Source organism: Mustela nivalis, assembly GCF_964662115.1.
Source record: "Mustela nivalis genome assembly, chromosome: 7".
NCBI lineage: Eukaryota > Metazoa > Chordata > Mammalia > Carnivora > Mustelidae > Mustela > Mustela nivalis.
The window spans coordinates 62,703,056-62,724,971 of NC_139026.1; the positions used below are offsets into that span (position 1 = coordinate 62,703,056).

Genomic DNA, 21,916 nt, shown 5'->3' on the forward strand with positions numbered 1-21,916 from the left:
GGCTCGATGCTCATTCAGTCAGAATATGCTGTGAACGCTGAGTGACTGTCTCGGGAAATCCTTCGGGGGAAAGCTTGAGCCAGTATTTAGTAATACTAAAGTATTACTCCTGGAGTAAATGTGGCTGAGGCAAGGATGGGTGGCAATGGTGGAGGAACCAGTAGGAGATTCTGGGAGAAGCACCTGGGTTGGGGGAGGTGCTTCTATCCTTAATACAGGACTGCTGCGTGGGCTCTGTAACTGGATCTGGGATTTGCCTCTAATCACCACAGGCTGGGCTACTCTAGGCTTCCCACACCCACCTCTTGCCAACCAGGACCTCTTCTATACCCAGACCCTGGAAAGTTTGTTTACTTCTAAATTCACATCTACTGCCAACATAGTCCCCAGCAAAGCCCCATTTAAACCTTCAGTCACCTCCTCACCCATTTAGGGCCTCACTAGTCTTCCATTGCCCACCGTTAGCCTTTATCCAGGATTCCAGCTAAACCATCTTCTTCCTACTTACACATCCTTTCCAGGCCCCTTCTGCCCTTTGGCCCCAGCCCCCTGAGGCCCAGCCTCCTCAGAGCTCACACTCTTGAGGCCCCTCCTCTGTGAAGGCCCCGCCTCTCTAGAGCCTCAACTCCTCTAGGGCACCCTGTGAGCTCCACTCCTAGTCTTGACTCTTCTTGGCCAAGCTTCTTCTTCTTCCTGGGTTTGGCTTGCACTTTCTTCCCAAGCGTTTCTCCTCTGAGGCAGAAGAAGCCCAGGGGTAAGTGATTTCTCCTGCTTATAGAGTTGGCAGGAAAGTTGGCAGGAAGAAGAAGTCTGGGCTTGGAGTGCCCCTGGCTGTCTAGCCCTGTGGGGTTTGAGTAGAGGGTATTTCATGGCACCTGAATTAGACTTTGGTTTGGTGGGGGGTGGGGATAGATCAGTACCTTATGAGTTTGGGAAGGGTAGGCAGGTTTACTGAGGTCAGAGTGATACACAGGCCTACACTCTGTTCTCTTCCAGCCCAGAAAGGTTCTCAGCTCTGATGAGAAAATGTGAGTTAAGGGAAGTTATTCCTTGGTGTTTCTCCTCCAGTGTTCTTCCCACCTCTTTGCCCTGGCCTATTCCCAGTCTTTCCTTTCTGACCTGGTGCAGAGCTTGCTTTCTTCATCTTTGTCTCTCCCACAGGGCCCAGCACATAGTAAGCATATACATGTTTTCTTAATGAATGGAAAATTTTCCATCTGGCTCTGCTGCCTCCTTCACGTTTCACCTCATTTCTCACTGGAGAGTTTGAAAGTCTCTGTGTCCTATCTTCTGGGAGAGGACATCGGTATGCACTTTGCAGAATAGCAGGTCCAGTGTGATAAGGGGGTCCCCCATCACCAGAGAGGATTTGAGGGTCTTCTTCCTCCAGGCTCAAGGAGCTAGGTATCTATTTTTACAGCTGCTCAAGGTATCTCCCTGCCTTTCTTATCTAATTTTAAATGTTATGGTGGGGGATTGATTATGAGCCAGGTCAGTCTAGAGGCGGAAAGATTTCCCAGGTTCCCTGGGGTGTGGCTGCCTTGGGGTCTTTAAAAACTGGGTCACCAAGAGGCAGTTTGCTGTTATCACAAAACATATTTGCAACTCTTTCATTTCAAAGGCCTTTGGAGTATTAAACTCTTCTCTACCCTCCCCGCCTCCCTACTGCCCTGTATGCTGTGGGCAGCACCCCAACACCAGAAGCCCAGACAACACTTATCCATGCGTGACACCTGTTTTCTTGGTTATATGTGGTGAATGTTGATTTCTCTAACCCTCTAGTAGTTCTTGGGTTACTTCTCTCCATTATCAATTGGTATATGTTATATGCTTCCAGAAGGCAGATTCATTTCAACCTTAATTAAAGCAAAATCATGTGGCAAGACCAATTTCTTCAGCAATTATATTCCAAATTGATCAGTAGGATTTTTGGATGATATTCACTTGGTTTATCCTTGTCCCTTTTTTCTTTAGTTATCACAGAAATCACAAAGCAGAGTGGGGATGAGAAAGAACTAGGAAGAGGTATAAAGAGTTTCCCTTAAAAAGTGGTGGCAGAAAAAAAAAAAAAGTGGTGGCAGAAGCTGGTTGTTGTAGATTATGTTGCCTGAGCTGGTGTGAGTTAGGTGGTTCTTGGTGGAGAAGTCATCTGGATCTCTATTTAGAGAAGAGCTCAGGACTTTGAGCCAGGATACAACTTTCATATGAATCCGATGATCTGGTATCTTTCCAACAACAAACCAAAACAAAACCAATTAACTTTCCAAGGGAGCAAGTGGTGAAACAACTACCTACGGTTTTGAAAGGACAAAGCACAGTTGATGAGAGAGGACAGAGACAGCCAAATCCTCACATGGGAGGACAGAAGGACACATTAAAGGTATGAAGGAAGATAACCAGAGAGACAGTTGGCCTTTTCTAAGCCATGTTGTATGCAGTGTATTACTGAGAGTGTCTATTGGGAGAAGGTACATGGAAGAAGGCGCCATGGGCTCTGACCATTCACAACTGCTAGTCTAACAGTAGAGACAGAGTATAGTGATGGATGGAAACACTGGGTGAATTTCTAGATTCTGTGCTTACAAGGAAAGTAAAAATTTGAGGGAAGAAAGCAAAGGAGTTTATCGAGGCTTCTTAGAAAAAATGACTTGAGGTCAGTGCTCATTGTAGACAAAGGCCTTCCTATATCACAATTGTAGTTAGGAAATGAAGTGGGTAGCCATATGGGTTTCCTTCTACTGGTTTCTCTTGAGGACTTTTATTAGAAATTCTGTGTTGACAACATCCAGGGTAGAGAAAAGTGTGTAGAGACTCATGGGGAAGTAGAGAAGAAATTGATTTTCACTGTTGACATCAATGTCAATCCCTTAATTTCATACCCTTCCTGGCTAAAAGGCTAGTCTCTTCCTGATTCCTTTTTAGAAAATCTAATTCTCTTTCTTCCTGGTAGCCCATCTATTTTCTGAAGAACTGCAGAAACATTTGTCAAGTAGTTCACTTTGTTTTGGCATGATAGAATGTTAAGAATTTCCAACACCTGGGTGGCTCAGACATTAAGCATTAGCCTTCGGCTCAGGTCATGATCCCAGGGTCCCAAGATCGAACCCTGCTTCTGGCTCCCTGCTTGGCAGAAAGCCTGCTTCTCCCTCTCCCACTACCCCTCTTGTGTTCCCTCTCTCACTATGTATCTCTCTGTTAAATAAATAAATAAAATCTTGGGGAAAAAAAAAAGAATTTCCAACACTGGATTCTAACTGAAACTAAACCTGTATGTGCCAAATCATGAATGAGGAACATTGCATTCTTCAGTTATTCCAAAGGGACTAAGAAAAGGTACATGTTCACAACCATCCCAGAATGATACTAGGTAATTTGGAGTATATACAGCCTCTAGAAAAGCCCTGGCTATCTGATCATTTACCCAAATATGGTACAAGGACACTATATTATGCCTACATGTAGAATGGACTCCATAGGTTATAGGAAGGAAGCACATATGTTTTGGTCTACATCTGCATAGATTTTGGGCTACATTTGGGTGGATGGATTTGGTCAACATACAGTTGGTCTGCTGTGTTATTCTGCATCAGGATGGGTTTCACTGACTTGGAATTCAATCTCTATCTGACTGGGAGGGGATTTGAGAGGTGTAATACTGGGGGTGGTAGGGTAGGTGGCTGAGTTGGAGGAGGTAGCTGTGTTTCCTCTGGGTCTAATAAGCAGATAGTTTGAGGGGTTCCGTGTTTCCAAGTTCAAGTCTTAGTTGCATGCAATAATATTTATTTGCAGAACTAGGGTTTCTAGTCTCTTTGAAAGAACATGAAGCAAGTTGTATCCCAAGGAGTTTTTATTTTAGAAAGGGAGACGAAAGCTTCTTCAAAGTATCATGCAAACAGAATATAATACAAAGTAAGATCACAGGTGGGAGGATACCTGGAAAGTGATCCATTAGGTGAGGTTGTTCTCAGAAAACTCCTGGGAGATAAGTTTGGATATTTATTTCCTTTAGACTGAGCTGAATTTGGTTACTTCAACTTTCTTTCTGACTTTTCAGGGAAGCCTTACTTCTCATTCCTCAGGGGAGAGTTTATATTTTATTACTACTTCAATGGTTTCTCTCTCTTTTTCTTTCCTGCATAGACCAAGACTGAGATGATGAGGATGATGATGACGATGATGATGATGATGATGATGATGATGATGAATTAGTATTGTATCTTGGTATATAGATCTGTAGCAAATATTTAACCGGATCTGTCTGGTTGGGCAATTAGATTTACTGGTTCAAGATGTGGTGGCTTTTGCTTTGTGTTTCTGGTGGGGACATGGATGGAAGGCCTGAAAGGGGCTCTGTTTATTGGATCATGGCCCAACCTGAAGATATAGCTTGAACAGGTGTCTTCCTGGGAAGTAGTTACTCACAATGCCATGATAGGGTAATTCCCCCTCTTCCATGCCGCCTTCTCAGGTTGACCCATGGTGTACAGAAGATACTCTCTAGTTTCTCCAATAGTAGAAAATCTGATCCTTAGTACTCTTACCTTCCATTACCAAGGAAGCCATCTGGGATCTTGACATACTCTTACCATGACTGTTCATTTCTTATTGAGGAATACCCTTCTTGGTCGTAGCTGATATATCTTTTACTTATTTTGGCAGGTGGGGAGGTTCATGAAATGCCCTTAATTGTAAGTTCCCAGAGAGGGAAATTCTTTGTTTTCCACTATTCTCTTTTACTGTGTGTAACTGAACATATGATGGGGGTAATGGTGGTAGAGTTGATAATTTAGGGTGAATAAAAATGTTGTTTTTCCTCTAAGTCTTTTGAACAAAGGATTAGTGTGGTACCTAAATTTTCTCATGTGGAATTTGCCTTTGTATTCCTTTATACTTAGTTGAAATCTTATTTCTTTAATGACTGTATTTATTTTTTTTAAATATAATTTTTATTTTTTATAAACATATATTTTTATCCCCAGGGGTACAGGTCTGTGAATCACCAGGTTTACATACTTCACAGCACTCACCAAAGCACATACCCTCCCCAATGTCCATAATACCACCCCCTTCTCCCAAACCCCCTCCCCCCAGCAACCCTCAGTTTGTTTTGTGAGATTAAGAGTCACTTATGGTTTGTCTCCCTCCCAATCCCATCTTGTTTCATTTATTCTTCTCGTACCCACTTAAGCCCCCATGTTGCATCACCACTTCCTCATATCAGGGAGATCATATGATAGTTGTCTTTCTCTGCTTGACTTATTTCGCTAAGCATGATACGCTCTAGTTCCATCCACATTGTCGCAAATGGCAAGATTTCATTTCTTTTGATGGCTGCATAGTATTCCATTGTGTATATATACCACATCTTCTTGATCCATTTAATGACTGTATTTATTTATTTGAGAGAGAGAGAGAGAGCACATGCCAGTGCATGAGTGGGGGAAGAAGCAGAGGGAGAAACAGACTCCCTGCCTAGGAGGGAGCCCCAATGGGAGCCTGATCCCAGGATCTCAACCTGAGCCAAAGGCTGATACTTAACTGATGGAGCCACCCAGGAGCCCCAAAATCTTATCTCTAATAGACTAAATCCAGTCTTTCTAACTTAGAAACTTTTTTGGCTTCTACTTGAGGGACCAAGTGTGTGATTAGGTACCACACTAATCCTTTGTTCAAAAGACTTAGAGGAAAAACAACATTTTTATTCACCCTAAATTATCAACTCTACCACCATTACCCTCACTTTAGCTCCAACCCAAAGTACAGAGAACCCATCTGTGTGGTTATTTATAAACAGTGCAGGCAAAAGGTAGCAAATCCAGAAATACCTTTTCTCTGGGAGCTTACACTGTAAGTATACTTCCCTATCCTCCTGACAAGTGAAATCCTATTCTACACCCATTCAATCCTTTGAATATTGTCCTACTCTCCCTTCTGCAGACGAGATTTACTTGTAGTTATTGCAGCTTGAGTATCATGTCACGTTACCTAACGTCAGAGCATTAGGTGACTTGTTTTCCAAACAAGTAAAGCAGTGGGAGTAATAATTCTCTGTGTCATCTGTCTGTTCAGTTGTCACACATTGAGGGGAAGACACTGCGGTGAATCATAAATGTCACAGATAACACACTTTGTCTAGGCTGCCTTGGGTTACTTCCCTTCTACTTTTGCTTTGTTGTGGTGAAAGAGACTTGGACCTCAGTTCTTGTGTCAGATCTCTGACATCCAAATTGGTCTGTGGAGCTTGGGGTCCTTCCTTGGCTGTGGCCAGTTAACTGTTCATCTGGGAAGGGAAAGGCAAGCTAGAAGCATCCTCAGGCAGAAGCTCCGCTCTTGGGCTCCACTTCACCACCTACTACTCCTAACCTTCTCTCTAATGGTATGTTCTCCCCATGCAAAAGTCTAAGCCAGTGACTTATGACATTGGACATTGAAGAGAGAGAGAGAGCATACTGGAGAGATCAGATATCTATCTATAGGTGTGGCCAGAGAAACTTTGGGAAGGAAGGAGGATCTTGCTGAACAGGGTTTGGAAAGAGGCTGTTCTAGGCAGAGGGATGGTCTGTGTGAGAGCTGATGATAATGCCAGCAAGATGTACATGTGTGGTGAAATATTTGTTCTGTTTAAGTAGGAGCCACAGAAATGGTTAATACTAGGAATAATTGGTAGAACAACAATGAGAAGAAAGACTTAGAAAAATAATCTTAGAAGTTTTGACTTAATGGAGAGTAGGAAACTCTGAGTCTAGGTGTGTGTGTGTGTGTGTGTGTGTGTGTGTGTGTGTGTGTGTGTATGCATGAGTCTTTTTAAGACTTGAGGAAAAGTGTCATTTTCCAGAAGGAGGATAGAGAGCACTCACACTTCAGTTATCTGAAGCAATGCAGTTGTCAGGAAGAATGTGATTGAGGGCTTTCAAGGGCAGCACTCTCTGACAGCTGTTGGGTGAATCTGAGCGAGAGCTGAGAGGTTCTCATTGCTTAGAGTTACCAATATTATGGACCAGGAAGGTGGACAGGGAGTATGGCAGGAAGCTGGTCCTGGATATGCAGTATTTGCAAACTGTAGGAACCTACTAGATAGAGGTCTCATGTGGATAATGTGCTAAATGTCTAAGTGATTTCATGTTAGCTGAATTGAATTGAGGTCTAGATTGGTGATTCCCAACAAATGAGTTCAATTGTAGTTTCCGAGATTTATTCTAAATTTTTATGCAATTTACCTGAATAAAGTCAGGCTCCAAAGGCTGCTTTGTCAATCCTGTTTCTGAACATATGTGGCATTTTTTTCCTTTTGAAACTAAAACAGAAAGGCAATCCGTTACTTTCTCTGTTGATCTTCCCACAATAATAGCATATTCAAAATATCTATTTTTCCTTATCTTGTGGCCATACTCCTTAGTAACTTTAACAAAAGAGAAAGAGTTCTGTACTGATGCCTAATGTCCATTGGTCTTTGTGCTTATTTCCATGGATAATGAATAAATACTAACAATGCTCTAAGTGCTGTGAGCTCAGAGCTGGTCACAGACATGGGTCATAATGGGAAACACAAATGCCCATTTTTTAATAGTCTAATAGGTCAGGTTTCTGGTTGTCAACAACAACCAAGCCAGAAATATCAATCTGATATAGCTAAAATATTCTTTCCAGCATCACTCTGTCATCTTAGCTATGGAAAGACATTAATCATGTTTTGAAGCAACTGATGAGCTGATATTTTTCTGGTTCTGGCTCTTCTGGGTTAAGGATAAAGAGGACAATGCCATTTTGGCAAACGTTCAACCTGTGAGGAAGTGATGTTGGCTGTGAAAAGTAAGGAGAAGATTAGTCAAAGCAGAAGGATCTGCATGAGTGCAAAGGCTCATTTTCAGGAATTGAAATGTGGCCAAGTGAAAATGGTGTTGAGGGGACCATGTGGCCTGTGGAGGTAAGGATGGCAGAGAGATCAAGAGCAGCCCTCTAGTGTGTAAGGAAAGCATGAAAACTGTAATGGTGGAGAAGCACAAAGGAAAGTCAAAGGATTTTTAAGCTGGAGAGTGACATACTTTCATCTATGTTTTGAAATATTTCCTCCAGGTTTTTTAAAAGATTTTATTTATTCATTTGAGAGAGAGAGAGAGAGCAAGAGACAGAGCATGAAGATGTGGAGAAAATGGGACGCTTGTGCATGGTTGGAGGGAATGTAAAATGTTGTAGCTGTTATGGAGATTTCTCTAAAAATTGTGATTTCTCACAGTTACCATATGATCCAGCGATCCCACTTCTGGGTATACAGCCCAATGAGTGGAAGGCAGAGACAGAAAAAGATATTTGTATACCTGTATTCGTAACAGCATTATTCCCAACACCCGAAAAGTGAAACAAGCCCTACCAAATCCATTTCTTGATTTGCCACTTTAGTTTAGTGGGTGGATTGTTACAGGATTTGGCAGGAGTTTTTCTTGGAGACTTGGGATGGAAACTGGTTTCTGAGTTTGTGGAAGGAGCTTAGAGACTGAGAGAAACACAGGGAGGAGGAGGGAGGGAAGGGGAAGCTGGGGACATTAAGGAATTCCTGCAAGCTGGCTTCCTATTCTCTGACCCCTATCTGCATTTCTTTAAATATGCCCCCCGAGAAAGCACCTCTTTTGTGAGAGAGCATGTTCTAGTCTCTCTTTTTGCCCTTTATCTCTTTAAAACAAATAAACAAACAAAAACAAAAAACAAAAACAAAAACTTCTAGGAATCTCAAGATACAGTAGTTAATCAATACATATCTATATTCCTTTTCTCTGTCCTAAAAGCCTCTTTTGGTTGCTTGTCACAATCATGAACAGATCCTTGTCCTAAGTAGTGCAGGTTGGGGGTAGAAGTATGGAAATCAGAAGGAGGAGGTATACGGATCCTGACCCTGCCCTCTGGAAGCTTTTATTTATTTTTTTTTTAAAGATTTTATTTATTTATTTGACAGAGAGAGAGAGATCACAAGTAGGCAGAGAGGCAGGCAGAGAGCTAGAGAGGGAAGCAGGCTCCCCGATGAGCAGAGAGCCCGACGCGGGGCTCGATCCCAGGACCCCAGGACCATGACCCGAGCCGAAGGCAGAGGCCCAACCCACCGAGCCACCCAGGCGCCCCCTCTGGAAGCTTTTAGACTGTAAAGGAATTTAAGTGACACACCTAGGACACTAGCTGATAGGATGGGAAAATGTTTCAACTGATCATCAGGTCAGGCTGTAAGGGCTGGTGAGAAGGGGAGGAAGGTTGGAGATAGGGATCAGTCAGGATGGCTTAGGAAAGGTTTCCTAGATGTGGGGAAAATGTTATAGAATATGGTTGGGAAGGACTAGAAAGTCAAAACTGAACAGAAAGGAGTGAGGAGGGCATCCCTGGCAGGGCAGGTACTTACCAAAGCCAAAGGTACATCTCAGGAAGGCTAAATCAGTATGTGAGGAGCTGAGTTAGGGAGGAGGTGATGGGTCTGAGGGGAGCTCCCACAGCTGGGTCAGAGAATTTGGACTGAACAGAAACTATAGGAATACTTGCAGATTATTTCATGAGAAAGGGTATTTCTGAAAGTAGTATTTGAGGATGATGTTTATCTGTGCTGTTATAAGTTGTATTTGTAGTAAACTCTCTCAGGATTCCCAATCATGGGTTTGCTTTATTTTCCCTAAGTTTGCTTCTTAATTTATTTGTTCTGCCTACCTCTGTTGGAGTCACAAAATATTATTTAATTCCCAGATGTTTTGTTCTTTGGGCTGCTTCTCTATTATTTTTTTTATATTGTAGTGATTTTTTTTTCGAGATTTTATTTATCTGACAGACGTAGAGATATCACAAGTAGGCAGAGAGGCAGGCAGAGAGAGAAAGGGAGAGCTGAGCTGAGCAGAAAGCCTGATGTGGGGCTTGATCCCAGGACCCTGAGATCATGACCTGAACTGAAGACAGAGGCTTAACCCACTGAGCCACCCAGGCACCCCTGCTTCTCTATCATTTTCATACTCTGTCATAGGCCCACTTTGCTTCACCTTCAGTAAAAGTGGAAAGAGCATAAAGACCATCCTGCAAAACATAGTTGAGAGAAACAGAAGTTATCAAGTATGACCGCTCTCTGCTCCTGCCATTCAGATGGTCCTCCTCTGGGATTCCTGCTCAGGGTCCATGGATGGACTTCAGCAGAGCATATGACATTTTTTTAAAGGTGACCAACCTTGTGTGAGTCAACAAATGTGAAGGACCACTGTTGTGTCTTTTTTGGGAGGTAGATGGCTGGTGATGGTTCCCCAGAGACAGAAACATGATACAAACATCCTTAGTGCCAATGACAGGAGCCTCCATAGATAGTTGAAGGAGCTGGAGGAGAAAGAGGAATGGGGAAAAGGGTCATGGGTTCAGAGGGACTAGTCGAAGGGGTGCCCCATCTTCCCTTGTTCTGAATTCTTTTTCTAGCAGGTATTGTATTCTCCATATCCTGGACAATTACAGGATTCTGGTTCCCCCTCATGTTAAATCTACTGAATGTCTGCCACTTATCAGGCTCTGTACCAGGTCCTCTCACATTATCTCCTGCAATTCCTGTGTTGAATCTGCAGTGTTCAAAGTGAAGTCTGTCCCTCCCTCATTCATGACGTGTTCCCACCATCACACCCTCTCAGGCCCCCTTTCAATGCATTTTATTTTCCCCTTCATCCTTATCTCTATTATTATCTCCCCTCATTATAGAAGGGGTGGAAAGTACATTCATGGTCATCAGTACAGCTGAATGTGTAATGCAGAATGAGGTGAAAGGGGGCCAAAGTGCCATCTGAACTTAGCTAGCTGATTTGGGGCCCAAAAGTTTAAGACCAGAAAACCAATATTTGTATTTTAAGCTCAAATGATTTATAAAAAAAAAAAAAATGGGTAATTGCAATGAGACATCTAGTCTGTGAATTAATGTATCATAACTCATGCTCAAGTACCAAGCACACATTCGGTGTGTGATTTATTGCACAATATATTCATATCCTATTGTGTCTTGCTGCTTAGTTAGTATATGAAGCTAAATGTTAGATGAACCCAAATGGCATTGCAATATGTAGTGCGTAAAAATGAGAATGTTGGGAGGTATTTCACACTTTTTCTGGGGGGAAAGCAGGACTAATTTCTCTATGATGTCCTTTGATGTCAGTTTCTGTGATCTTTGGCCTGCAACAGGTTACGTGGGGTTTCTGAGCTTTGGTTGGTGGGTTGAATAATGGATTTAGTAAAAATTTATTGTTTACCATGTCTTGGCATTATGGAGGGAGAGTACATACCAGAAGAAATATGAAGCAGCAACTTTAAAAACTTGAGCAACGGACCTTGGCAGCCCCAACCCAACTCTGCTTAACTCAACCTCACTGAACTTGATCTGAGACTCTCAGCTCCCTGAGCTTGCTATAGCTCCTTGATCCTAGACTCATCTTCAATCCCAGCTACCATGCTGTGTCAGACACTTTGAAGATCCAAACCTTGGTCAAAAGCTGGTGCACAGACATATGGTGGAGTAACACAAGGCTGAGACTGGCTCTGCCAGAAGCCAGAACTCTCTGGATTTAGTGGTCCTGCGTGTGGACAACCCAGTGGATATGATTGTGTATATCCTGGCTGGGGAGGTGGCTAGAGATATAGCAGGACCAGGCACTGTGATCTGCTTTTTGGTGGCTGGCTTAGCTTCTATGTTGCCTGTGCTGTGCTATGCAGATTAGTGCCCAGGTTCCCCATTCTGGCTCAGCATATCTCTACATCTTTGTCACTGTAGGTAAACTTGGGGTTTTCACCATTGGCTGGAACCTCATCCTCTCCAACATTGCTAGGATAAACATTGTTTTTCTAGCTTGGACCTTACCTTTTGACAATCTTTCTGGTGACAGGATCTCTCAGATCCTTCATGAGAGCATCCCATTGCATGTTTCCCATGTCTTTGCAGAAATTCTAGGCTTCTTTATTGTGACCCTTGTGTTCTTGCTCATAGAATTGCTGATTTGGAAACTAGGCAGATTTTCCTGATTCTCATCATGTTCACATTCATGGACATTTTCATTCTCAGTTTTGTCATCATCTCAGGCTTCATTAAGGGAGACCTGCACAACTGGAAGCTCACAGAAGAGGACTATGTAAAGGCAGGACTCAATGACACCTCTAGCTTGGGCCCTCTGGGCTCTGGAGGATTTGTGCCTTTTGGCTTCCAGGGGATTCTTCATGGATCAGCTATCTGTATCTATCCTTTTGCTGGTTTCACCCTTATTATTACAAGAGTTGAAGAAGTCATGATTCCTGAATGCTACTCCCCATGGGGATTGTGATTTCACTGCTCACCTGCTTTTTGGTGTCTTTTGGTGTCTCTGCAGTACTTATACTTATGGTTTCTTACTACCAGCTTTGACCTGGGAGCACCTTGCCTGAGGCATTTCTCTGTATTGGTTGGACCTACTATGTTATAGCTTTTGGAATTTTCTGTAGTATTTTTTTAAACAATGTTGGCTTAAGTAAAGTACTGCCATAAGTAATAAGCAAATAATGTGTCTTGGGAATTTGGATTTAAGGATATCTTTTGTGGCTGGCACAGTGGTAAAAGTTGACTGATGAAATCAGAGAAGACTTTGTAGAAGAATGGCATTTAAACTAGCACTCTCTAAGCCCAGATGGAATTTTCCACACATGGGCAGGAGGGAAAGATTTGAAGGCAGAGAGGACAACACCAGGAAAAGCACAGGAATATGAAGCCATGTTCAGAGCACACTGAGCAGGCTGTGTATCTTGAGCCTCGGCGGTGTGACGGGACAACAGAGCAGGCACACGTGGACTGGAGCCAGAGCTTTCCTCTGAGCAAAAAGCACTTTGCTTTGAACCCACCACCCATGCTGAAAAACCCTGGGGCTGCTTCTTCTACTTAGCCATGTCTACATTCTTGGACTTTAAAGTTTCTCTGCTGTTGTCTGCTTTGGTCCACCTGCTCAGAAAGTACACAGCTGAGAGTCATGTACCCTGGATTCTCATCCTGAATCCACCACTAACTAGCAATGTGACCTTGAGCAAACCATTTCAGTTCCTTCCATGCTCTGATTATTTGTCTGTAATGGGAGAGGTCACAGCTGATCATTTCTCAAGTTCCATTTCCTTGAAAAAATCTAGGATTGCCTCTGGTTCTTCTGCCCTATTACTGCACACCATCTGAGCCTGCATCCTGTCCACTTTTCATTACAACCCATAGTTGGAGCTGTAGGGGTCCAATAAATAACATCCCATCTCCCCACTCCTGTGTTTGGAACCTATTGATAATCATGACATAGAGACAGACGATTAAATCATCAGCTGTAGATCTGCAGCCTAATTGACTTGATAGTCAGTCTTGCATTAGTCAGGCAGACATATTCGTCATCACCAGTTGTGCTGAGCAACCTCTGCCTTCTATCATAGGAGAGAGCCTGCTCTTATTAGATTTTCTGGTGTATCAGCAGGTTGGAATGTGTGTGTCCTGTGCGCGGGTTGGTTCTGGATAAAAAAAGGAAGCCAACAAAAACTGGAAGGCACTAAGCAGAGCATGCTCACTGCTATCTCCTCAACTCACAATCAAGTCCCAGTGAGAGGGGTGGTGGTGCTGAGAGACCAGGAATAGTACCCTGCTCAGTAGTGCTCAAACTCCAGCAGGTGCCACCTCACTTGGAGGGCTTGTGAAAACACAGGTTGTTGTGCCCCACCACAGCATCTGGGATTCAGCAGGTCAGGATGGGGCCCAGAACTTATACTTCTAACAAGTTCCCACGTGATGCTGACATTGCTGGTCCAGGGACCACACACTGAAAAACAAAGCTCCAGCTGAAGGCGTTAACGATGTAAAGATGGAGTGAGGGAAATAAGGGTGCATTTTTATTATCTGGAAACTTCAAGAAGGATGAGAGTATTTATACACTTTAGGATCAGAAAGGAGCTGTGCTTGGATACAGAGGGCTGGTATAATCTCTAGAGATGTTACATTTAAAGTCTACTTTTCTGAAACTTTGAGAACTTGAAAATAATTATTGAACACCCTCATTAACTGTTCTCTCAAGTCTTTATCAAACTTCTAGCAAAGCAAATGATATCCAAATCGTCTTTGAAGCTCTTTAGGAAGGAAAGGGAAGGGAGGGGGAGCTGGGAGCATTATGGAATTCATATAAGCTGCTTCATGTTCCCTGCCCCCTCTCTGCATTTCTGTAAGCACCTCCCCTGTGCCAAGCACCTCCTTTTTAGAGAGACTGTTTCCTGTTTTAACCAAGATTCACACACCCAGGGCCCTCATTAGGAAATGTCCTCAGGAAATGTTCTTGAAATAGATGATGGGGCATATTCTAGTCTCTTGTTTATATCTCTGTTTGGCCCTTTCACTCTTTCTAGAATTAAAAGAAAAATTTAAAAGTCTCTAGGGATCTTAAGATATAGTAGTCAATCAATACATCTCTATATATGCATTCTCTCTGTCCTAAATGCCACATATAGTTGCTTAGTATAATTATGAGCAGATCCTTATACTGGGGGGTGAGGGTTGAAAGTGGGGGTGTGGAATTTAGATGGAGGAGTAAGTACGTAGATCTTGGCCCTGCCGTCTGGATGCTTTTGCACTGTAAAGGAATATAAGTGGCACACAAGGACACCACCAGCTGAAAATCAGTCTCAGCTGACCATCAGGAGGACCTATAATGCTGACAGGAAGGTGAGAAAGGTTGGAGATGGGGATCAGTAAGGATGGCTTAAGAAAGTCTTCCTAGATGTGGAGGGAAGATCATAGAATAGGGCTGAGAGGAGCTAGAAGGTCAAGACTGGACAGAAGGAGGGAGGAGGGTGTCCCTGGCAGGGCAGGTGACTCACCCAACCCACAGGCTCATCCCAGGAAGGGTATGTCAGGATGTGAGGAGCTGAGTTAGGGAGGAAGTGATAGGCCTGAGGGTAGGGGGAGAGTTACAGCAGGGCTCTGACAGCTGGTGCATTTTATTATCCCCTTCATCCTTATCTCATTCTCATTCACCCTCCTCACTGGAGACACTTATTTTAGTGTATTTAACAAACATTTTTCTGGTCCATGTTCTCTATGTGTAGTTAGATATTGTCTTCCTTTCAACAAACACAGTGCCATCTCTGTCAGGCACAGGTGTAGATGGGGGACTACAGACAGGAGCAAAACAGAACAAAAAATCCTTCTTTCATGGATCTTGCATGCTTATGGAGTGAGACAAATCATGAGCAAATAAATAAGTAAAACACATTGTGCCTTAAATAGTGACAAGTGCTGTGGAAAAATGAAGGCTGGAGAGACGAGGTCTCTTGTCTGTGGTTAGGAGCAGATTGCAGTTGTATGTGGGGTGATTCAGGAAGGCTGTGCTACAGACATGTTATTTCACCAAATGCAGGGAAGGGAGCTGCCATGTGGATATTTGGGACAGAAGTGGTGCAGTTATAGGAGACAGCAAATACAAAGGCCCTGAGGTAGGGCTTTGTCTGATATATTAGGAGGCCAAATGATTAGGAGGCCAGTGACTACAAAGAAATGAGTGGGACGAGAGAAACAGAAGGCTGAGCAGTCACTGAGTCAGTGACAGATCCTGTAGGACTTTGTAGGTCACTGAAAATACAGACTTTGGTTTCTATTCTAAATTAAAAGAGAGACCAATGGAAGGTTTTGAGCACAAGAATAACATGATGTTTTAAACAGGTACCCCTGAGGATAAAAATATATGTTTATAAAAAATAAAAAATTTAAAAAAAAACAGGTATACATGTATCCTTGACAAATACACAGCATTTTTTGGCTGTTTTTAAAATGTACATAGATGGCATTGTGCTAGACACATCACACTGCTTTCACTTTGGCTACCTAACTTGGTCTCTGAGATCTACCCAAGTTGTTCTCTGTAAAGGTACTTTATCAACTCTGACTGCTGTGTACATTTCATTGTGCATACACCGCACATTTTACTTATATATTATTCTAGAAACAGAGTCTGGCACGGGTCCCACTTCCTGCCACCACAAACAGTCATGTGATGAACATGCTCGCATGGGTCCATTACAGACTCAGGAGAGAGTTTCCCGGGGGTATGCCCCTTGGAGGGAGAGAGATTGTGGGTTGAGAGGGAGTGTGAGTTCTTAATTCCACTGGGATTGTCCTTCAGGATGGTGCCCCGTGACACTCCACCAACAGTGTGTGATGGTTTGTGTCTCCTCAATGAATTCTCATGCTGATCCAGCGAAAGTCAGGTGAGGTCCCTTGTGGATGAGGAGACAGAGGCTTAGAGCGAGCAGATTCCCTGAGTTAATGTAGTTACGAGAAAGGGTCAGGGCTCACATGCAGAATTTCTGACGTAATGGTCATTGCTCTTACTCTATAGTAACCAGCACTGCCTCTCCCAGGAATAAGATGAGCCATCCACAGGTGAACAGATTATTATTATTATTGTTACTACTACTACTATTACTATTATTATTGCATATTTTTGATGTTTGGTTTAATTCCCTAAGCTTAGGACCCCATGTGTTTAACACCAGGGGATGACGCTAGAGGAGCAAGCCTATGTCAGATGATGAAGGAAGGAGAGTGGGGAACCACTGAAGGGTTTGGAGCCTGGGGGTGGGTGGAGGATGACTCAATCATATTTATAGTGTAAGCTTCCGTACATTAAGAATTGACTCTCCTTTTCTATCTTAAGTGAGTTGGGAAATCATAACACTGGAACTAGTGATTGGCAAATAAGGAGTCTAGATGGATTTGCAGTCAGAAGGTCTGGCCCATACGTCAGTTTCCTTTCAACAATGTATAGAGAAGATTGTACAATTATTTTCTTGGTTTTTTTTAATTTAATATTTGAAATTTAAATTCTACTTAGTTAACATATATGGTAATATTGATTATTGATTTCAGGAGTAGAATTTAGTGATTCATTACTTATATATAACACCAGTTCTCACCACAAGTGTCCTCCTTAGTACCCATTACCATTTTAGCCCATACCCATCCGCTTCCCTGCAGCAGCCCTCAGTGTATTCTGTGTAAGACTTTCCAATTTTGACTTGATCTTTCTATCTTTAAAAACTTCTGCAGGGGCACCTGGGTGGCTCAGTGGGTTAAGTCTCTGCCTTCGGCTCAGGTCATGATCCCAGGGTCCTGGCACTGAGCCCTGCATCTGGCTCTCTGCTCAGCAGGGAGCCTGCTTTCCCCTCTCTCTCTCTGCCTGCCTCTCTGCCTACTTGTGATTTCTCTGTCAAATAAATAAATAAAATCTTAAAAAAATAAAAAAAAAGAAAACTTCTGCAAACATCTCCTAAAATTATCTCAGAACCAAAGCCTGAGCAGGGAGGACAGTGGGGACTGCCTCCCTTTGTTTTCTCTGTATTCTGAAGTTCTTTTCTGGGCATGGCTGTGAATTGTTCATCCAAAGACTTGATCTCCTCCTGGGCAGTAGTCATTTGAATAGCAGCAGGGGGAAAGAAGAACCACATCCAGGGTTCATTCATTAAGAATATATATTTGACATACTCAGGCAATGTTTCAAGGGAGTTAAAAATAATTCCTTGTGAAAAATTAATAGGAAGTTAAAAATGTGTGTTCTAATACAAGCTCACAGAGTGGGGCATAACCTCCAAGTCCCTGGCAGCTGACATCACAGATCACACAGGGTGTGTGTGGAGCACTGTGTAGCCCGTGAGGAGACTGCCTGCAGAAGTGGCCTCACCTTCTCTCCTGGAACACAGAGAGGCAGGAGAGAGAGGGAAATATTTAGGTTATGAGCCACTGAGTTAGGGAACTGATTTCTTTTCTCTCTATCCACCACACATTCATAACCGTGGACATAAAAACTGTAGTGAATCTTTCCTAGTTGCTTTGGGTGAGGTGTGTTGAATGTAAGAATTCACAAAACTCAATTCCTCGCTCCTCTCCCTTCTTAGTCATGGACCGTAGATTGGCTGCTGCCCCCATTTCTCCAGTGTTTCCTTCTCAGACAGCCTGGTCCTTTCCTTCTTGCAGGTGGTTATGAAGGTCCTGCCCCTTTCCCCTTCTTCCTCTCTGTTCACTGCACCCTTATGGGCCTAGTTGGTAAAGGGAAGGGGTGGACTGTCCATGCTTGGCCCTCAGCACAGCTAAATGGATGATGCGGAATGAGGAGAAAGGGACTAAAGTGCCAGCTGACCTTGGCTAGCTGATGTTGGAGCTAAAGGTTTATGACTGGGGGGCCAAAGTTATATTTTAATCTCAGATGATATTTTCAAGATGGGTCTACACTTGTGATGAGGCTGACCAGTCCATGAATTAACCTGTCATGACTCACACTCAAACACTGCTCGCACGTCCTATGTGAGAATTACTCTACAATAATTCATGACCTCTTGTCTTATGGCTTAATTAGTACATGACACTACATGAGTTGGATGAACCCAATTTGGAATATGTCCTGTGGTATGTTTAAAAGCAGAATGTGGGGAACCATTGTCCTTTTTCCTGGAGGGAAAGCAATATTGATTTTTCTATGATGTCCTCTATGTTTCTATGATATTTGTATAAGTTTCTATGATATTTGTGCTGTAACAAGTGACATGGGACTTGTGAGCCTTAGTTGGTTGATTGAACACCATTTTCCAGTAAATATTTATTGTTTACTTAGGCATTATGGAGGGATAACACATAACAGAAAAAAAATATGAAGCAGCAGCTCTGAAGCCTGAGCAACAGAACTCAACAGCCCCAACTCAACTCAGCTTAACTCAGCCTCATTGAACCTGATCTCAGACTCTCCACTCCTGGACTTTCTACAGCTCTCTAATCCTAGAGTCCTCTTCATTCCAGCTAGAATGCCATGTCAGGCACTTCGCAGAATTGGTCCAAAGCTGGTACGCAGACGAATGCTGGAAGAAGATGTGAATGAGATGGCCCCTGCCAGAAGACGGACCATTCTGGATTTAGTGGCCCTGGGTGTGGGCTGCACAGTGGGAGTAGGTGTGTTTGTCCTGGCTGGGGAGGTGGCTAGAGATGTAACAGGACCATCCATTGTGGTCTGCTTGTTGGGAGCCAGCCTGTCTTCTGGGTTGGCTGGGCTGTGCTATGCAGAGTTTGGTGTCCAGGTTCCCTATGCTGGCTCTTCATATCTCTACACCTATGTCACTATGGGTGAAATCTGGGCTTTCATCACTGGCTGGAACCTCATTGTCTTCTTTGTTGCTCATACAGCCACTGTGGCTCGGGCTTGGACCTTAGCTTTTGACAATCTGCTTGGGAACCAGATCTCTCAGACCCTGCATGAGAGCATCTCACCAAATGTTCCCCAGCACCTGGGAGAAATTCTAGGCTTCATTGTTGTGGGCCTTATGTTGTTGCTGATGGAATTGCTGACTCTGAGGAATAGGTGGATTTTCCCGGTTTCCAAAGTGGTCACGTTGGTGAAACTTTTGGCTCTCAGTTTTGTCATCATCTCAGGCTTCATTAAGGGAGACCTGCACAACTGGAAGCTCACAGAAGAGGACTATGTAAAGGCAGGACTCAATGACACCTCTAGCTTGGGCCCTCTGGGCTCTGGAGGATTTGTGCCTTTTGGGTTCAGGGGGATTCTCCGTGGAGTAGCTACCTGTTTCTATGCATTTATTGGTTTTAGCATTATTATTACAAGAGTGGAAGAAGCCCAGAATCCTGAGCGTTCCATCCCCATGGGCATTGTGGTTTCACTGCTCATCTGCTTTTTGTTGTATTTTGGTGTCGCTGCAGCACTAACACTTATGGTTCCTTACTACCAGCTTCGACCTGGGAGCACATTGCCAGAGATATTTCTTCATATTGGCTGGACAACTGCCTACTATGCTATAGCTTTTGTATTCCTCTGTAGTCTTTCTGTCAGCATCTTTGGCTTTATGTTCCCCATACGTAATCTGATATACATGATGGCACAGGATGGCCTCCTGTTCCCTGTCCTTGCCAGAATCCAGACCAGCACATACATGCCCAATGTGTCCACTGTAATCTTGGGCATCATCGTAGGAATCATGGCATTCTTCCTTGGACTCACTGATCTTCTGGATCTCATGTCAGTTGGGGCCCTGCTAGCTTACTCCCTGATGGCTCTTTGTGTTCTCATCCTCAGGTACCAGCCTGAGAGGAGGAACGGGGTAAAAAAAGCACAGGAGCAGGAAGAGAATGGACAGGCAGCAGAGAAGCTAACACTACAAGAATTGTTTTTTCCAGGGAGCCCCACCCCCACTCCACTATCTGGCTGGGTTGTCATTGTTTGCTCCTCACTACTTGTTCTGCTGCTGGCTCTCCTCTGCCTGGTGCTGGCCCACTGGCCAGGTCTGCTTTCTGGAGATGCAGGGGCGATCACAGTGGTTGTGCTGCTCCTGGTGCTCATCACTGGGATCACTGGGGTCATCTGGAGACAGCCACAGAGTTCCACTCCCCTTCACTTTAAAGTCCCTGCTCTGCCTCTCCTCCCACTCCTGAGCATCTCTGTGAATGTTTATCTTATGATGCAGATGTCAGCTGGCACCTGGGCCCGATTTGGTGTCTGGATGCTGACTGGGTTTACTATATACTTTGGCTACGGGATCCAGCACAGCTTGGTCCCTTAACCCTACTTTAGTTAGGACCAAAACTGTAGACTCAGCAGTGAACTTAGCAGTGGCAGTCTGTATTCGAGTTGACATCATCACACTTGAATGAAGTCTGGTCCCCTGTGATAATAGAGTACTTTGGGGCACATGGAAAGCTTGGCTTCCCATGGGTAGTTGGTGGGAGAACACTAATACAACTCTATTTATAATGAAATGAAGGATGTGTCTTTGCTCTTTCTCCTTTTTTCTGTCTACTTTCCAAATGTGTTTGTACTACATACTAGGTTTTGAAAGTTATTATTAAAAGAAACCAGAAAAAGTGTTTTTCTTTCTGTTTATATCCAGTAGGGAAATACTGGGTAAAATGGTAGTTTTATTTTTAATTTTCTGAGGAAATTCCATAATGATTTCCATAATGGCAGCATCAATTTGCATTCCCACTGATGGTAACTGAGGGTTCACTTTTCTTTATATCCTCATCAACACTTGCTATTTCTTGCTCTTTTATTTTAGCCATTCTATTGGGTGTAAAATGATATCTCAGTGTGGTTTTAAGATACATTCCCTGATGAATAATGATGTTGCCCATTTTTCATGTGTCTGTTACCCATCTGGTATGTCTTCTCTGGAAAATGTTTATTCAAGCCTTCAATCCATTTATAGGATTGTTCGAGTTTTCTGGTGTTGACTTGTAGAAGTTCTGTATATACTTTGGATATTAACACCTCTTTAGATATATCAAGTGTCCTGTAGGTAACTTGATTCTGGATAAAAAAAGGAACTTAACAAAAAAGTGAAAGTGTCTGAGCTGGGCATGCTCATGGTTGTCTCTTTAACTCATTAATTGAAGTCACAGTGAAGGGGGATGAGAAGAGAGAGACCAGGACTAGTAAGTACACTGCTGAGTGGTGCTCAAACTTCAGCAGGTGCCACCTCATCCATAGGACTTGTGAAAACAGATCACTGGGCCCCACCCCAGCCTTTGGAATTCAGTGGGTCAGAGTGGCCCCCAATACTTGTAGTTCTAACAAGTTCACAGGTAGGGCTGATGCCTCTGGTCCAGGGAACACAACTGAAAAGGAAAGCTCCACCTGAAGGCCCTGATGATACAAAGATTAAGTGAGGGAAAGAAAGGTGTGCTTTGACCATTGACTTTCATTTAATGAGATTTTTTTTTCATTTAATGAGATATTTAGATTAAAATAACATCCATTAATCCTCTCCTAGTGGGGATATCAGAGTGAATCATTTCACAATGTATATGTATACCAAATCACCACAGTGTACTCATTAAGTAACTTATAATTTTCTATGTCAATTATACCTCAATAAAGCTGAAATTTTAAATATGAAA

General features: G+C 43.2%; 1 pseudogene across 1 annotated transcript; it reads left to right on the forward strand.

The window, feature by feature from the left end:
- The first annotated feature begins 625 nt into the window (after positions 1 to 625).
- Positions 626 to 21,916, forward strand: LOC309869459 (cationic amino acid transporter 3 pseudogene; annotated as a pseudogene). The gene is made up of 2 exons (XR_014316496.1): positions 626 to 754; positions 18,630 to 21,916. The product of XR_014316496.1 is annotated as a cationic amino acid transporter 3 pseudogene (transcript).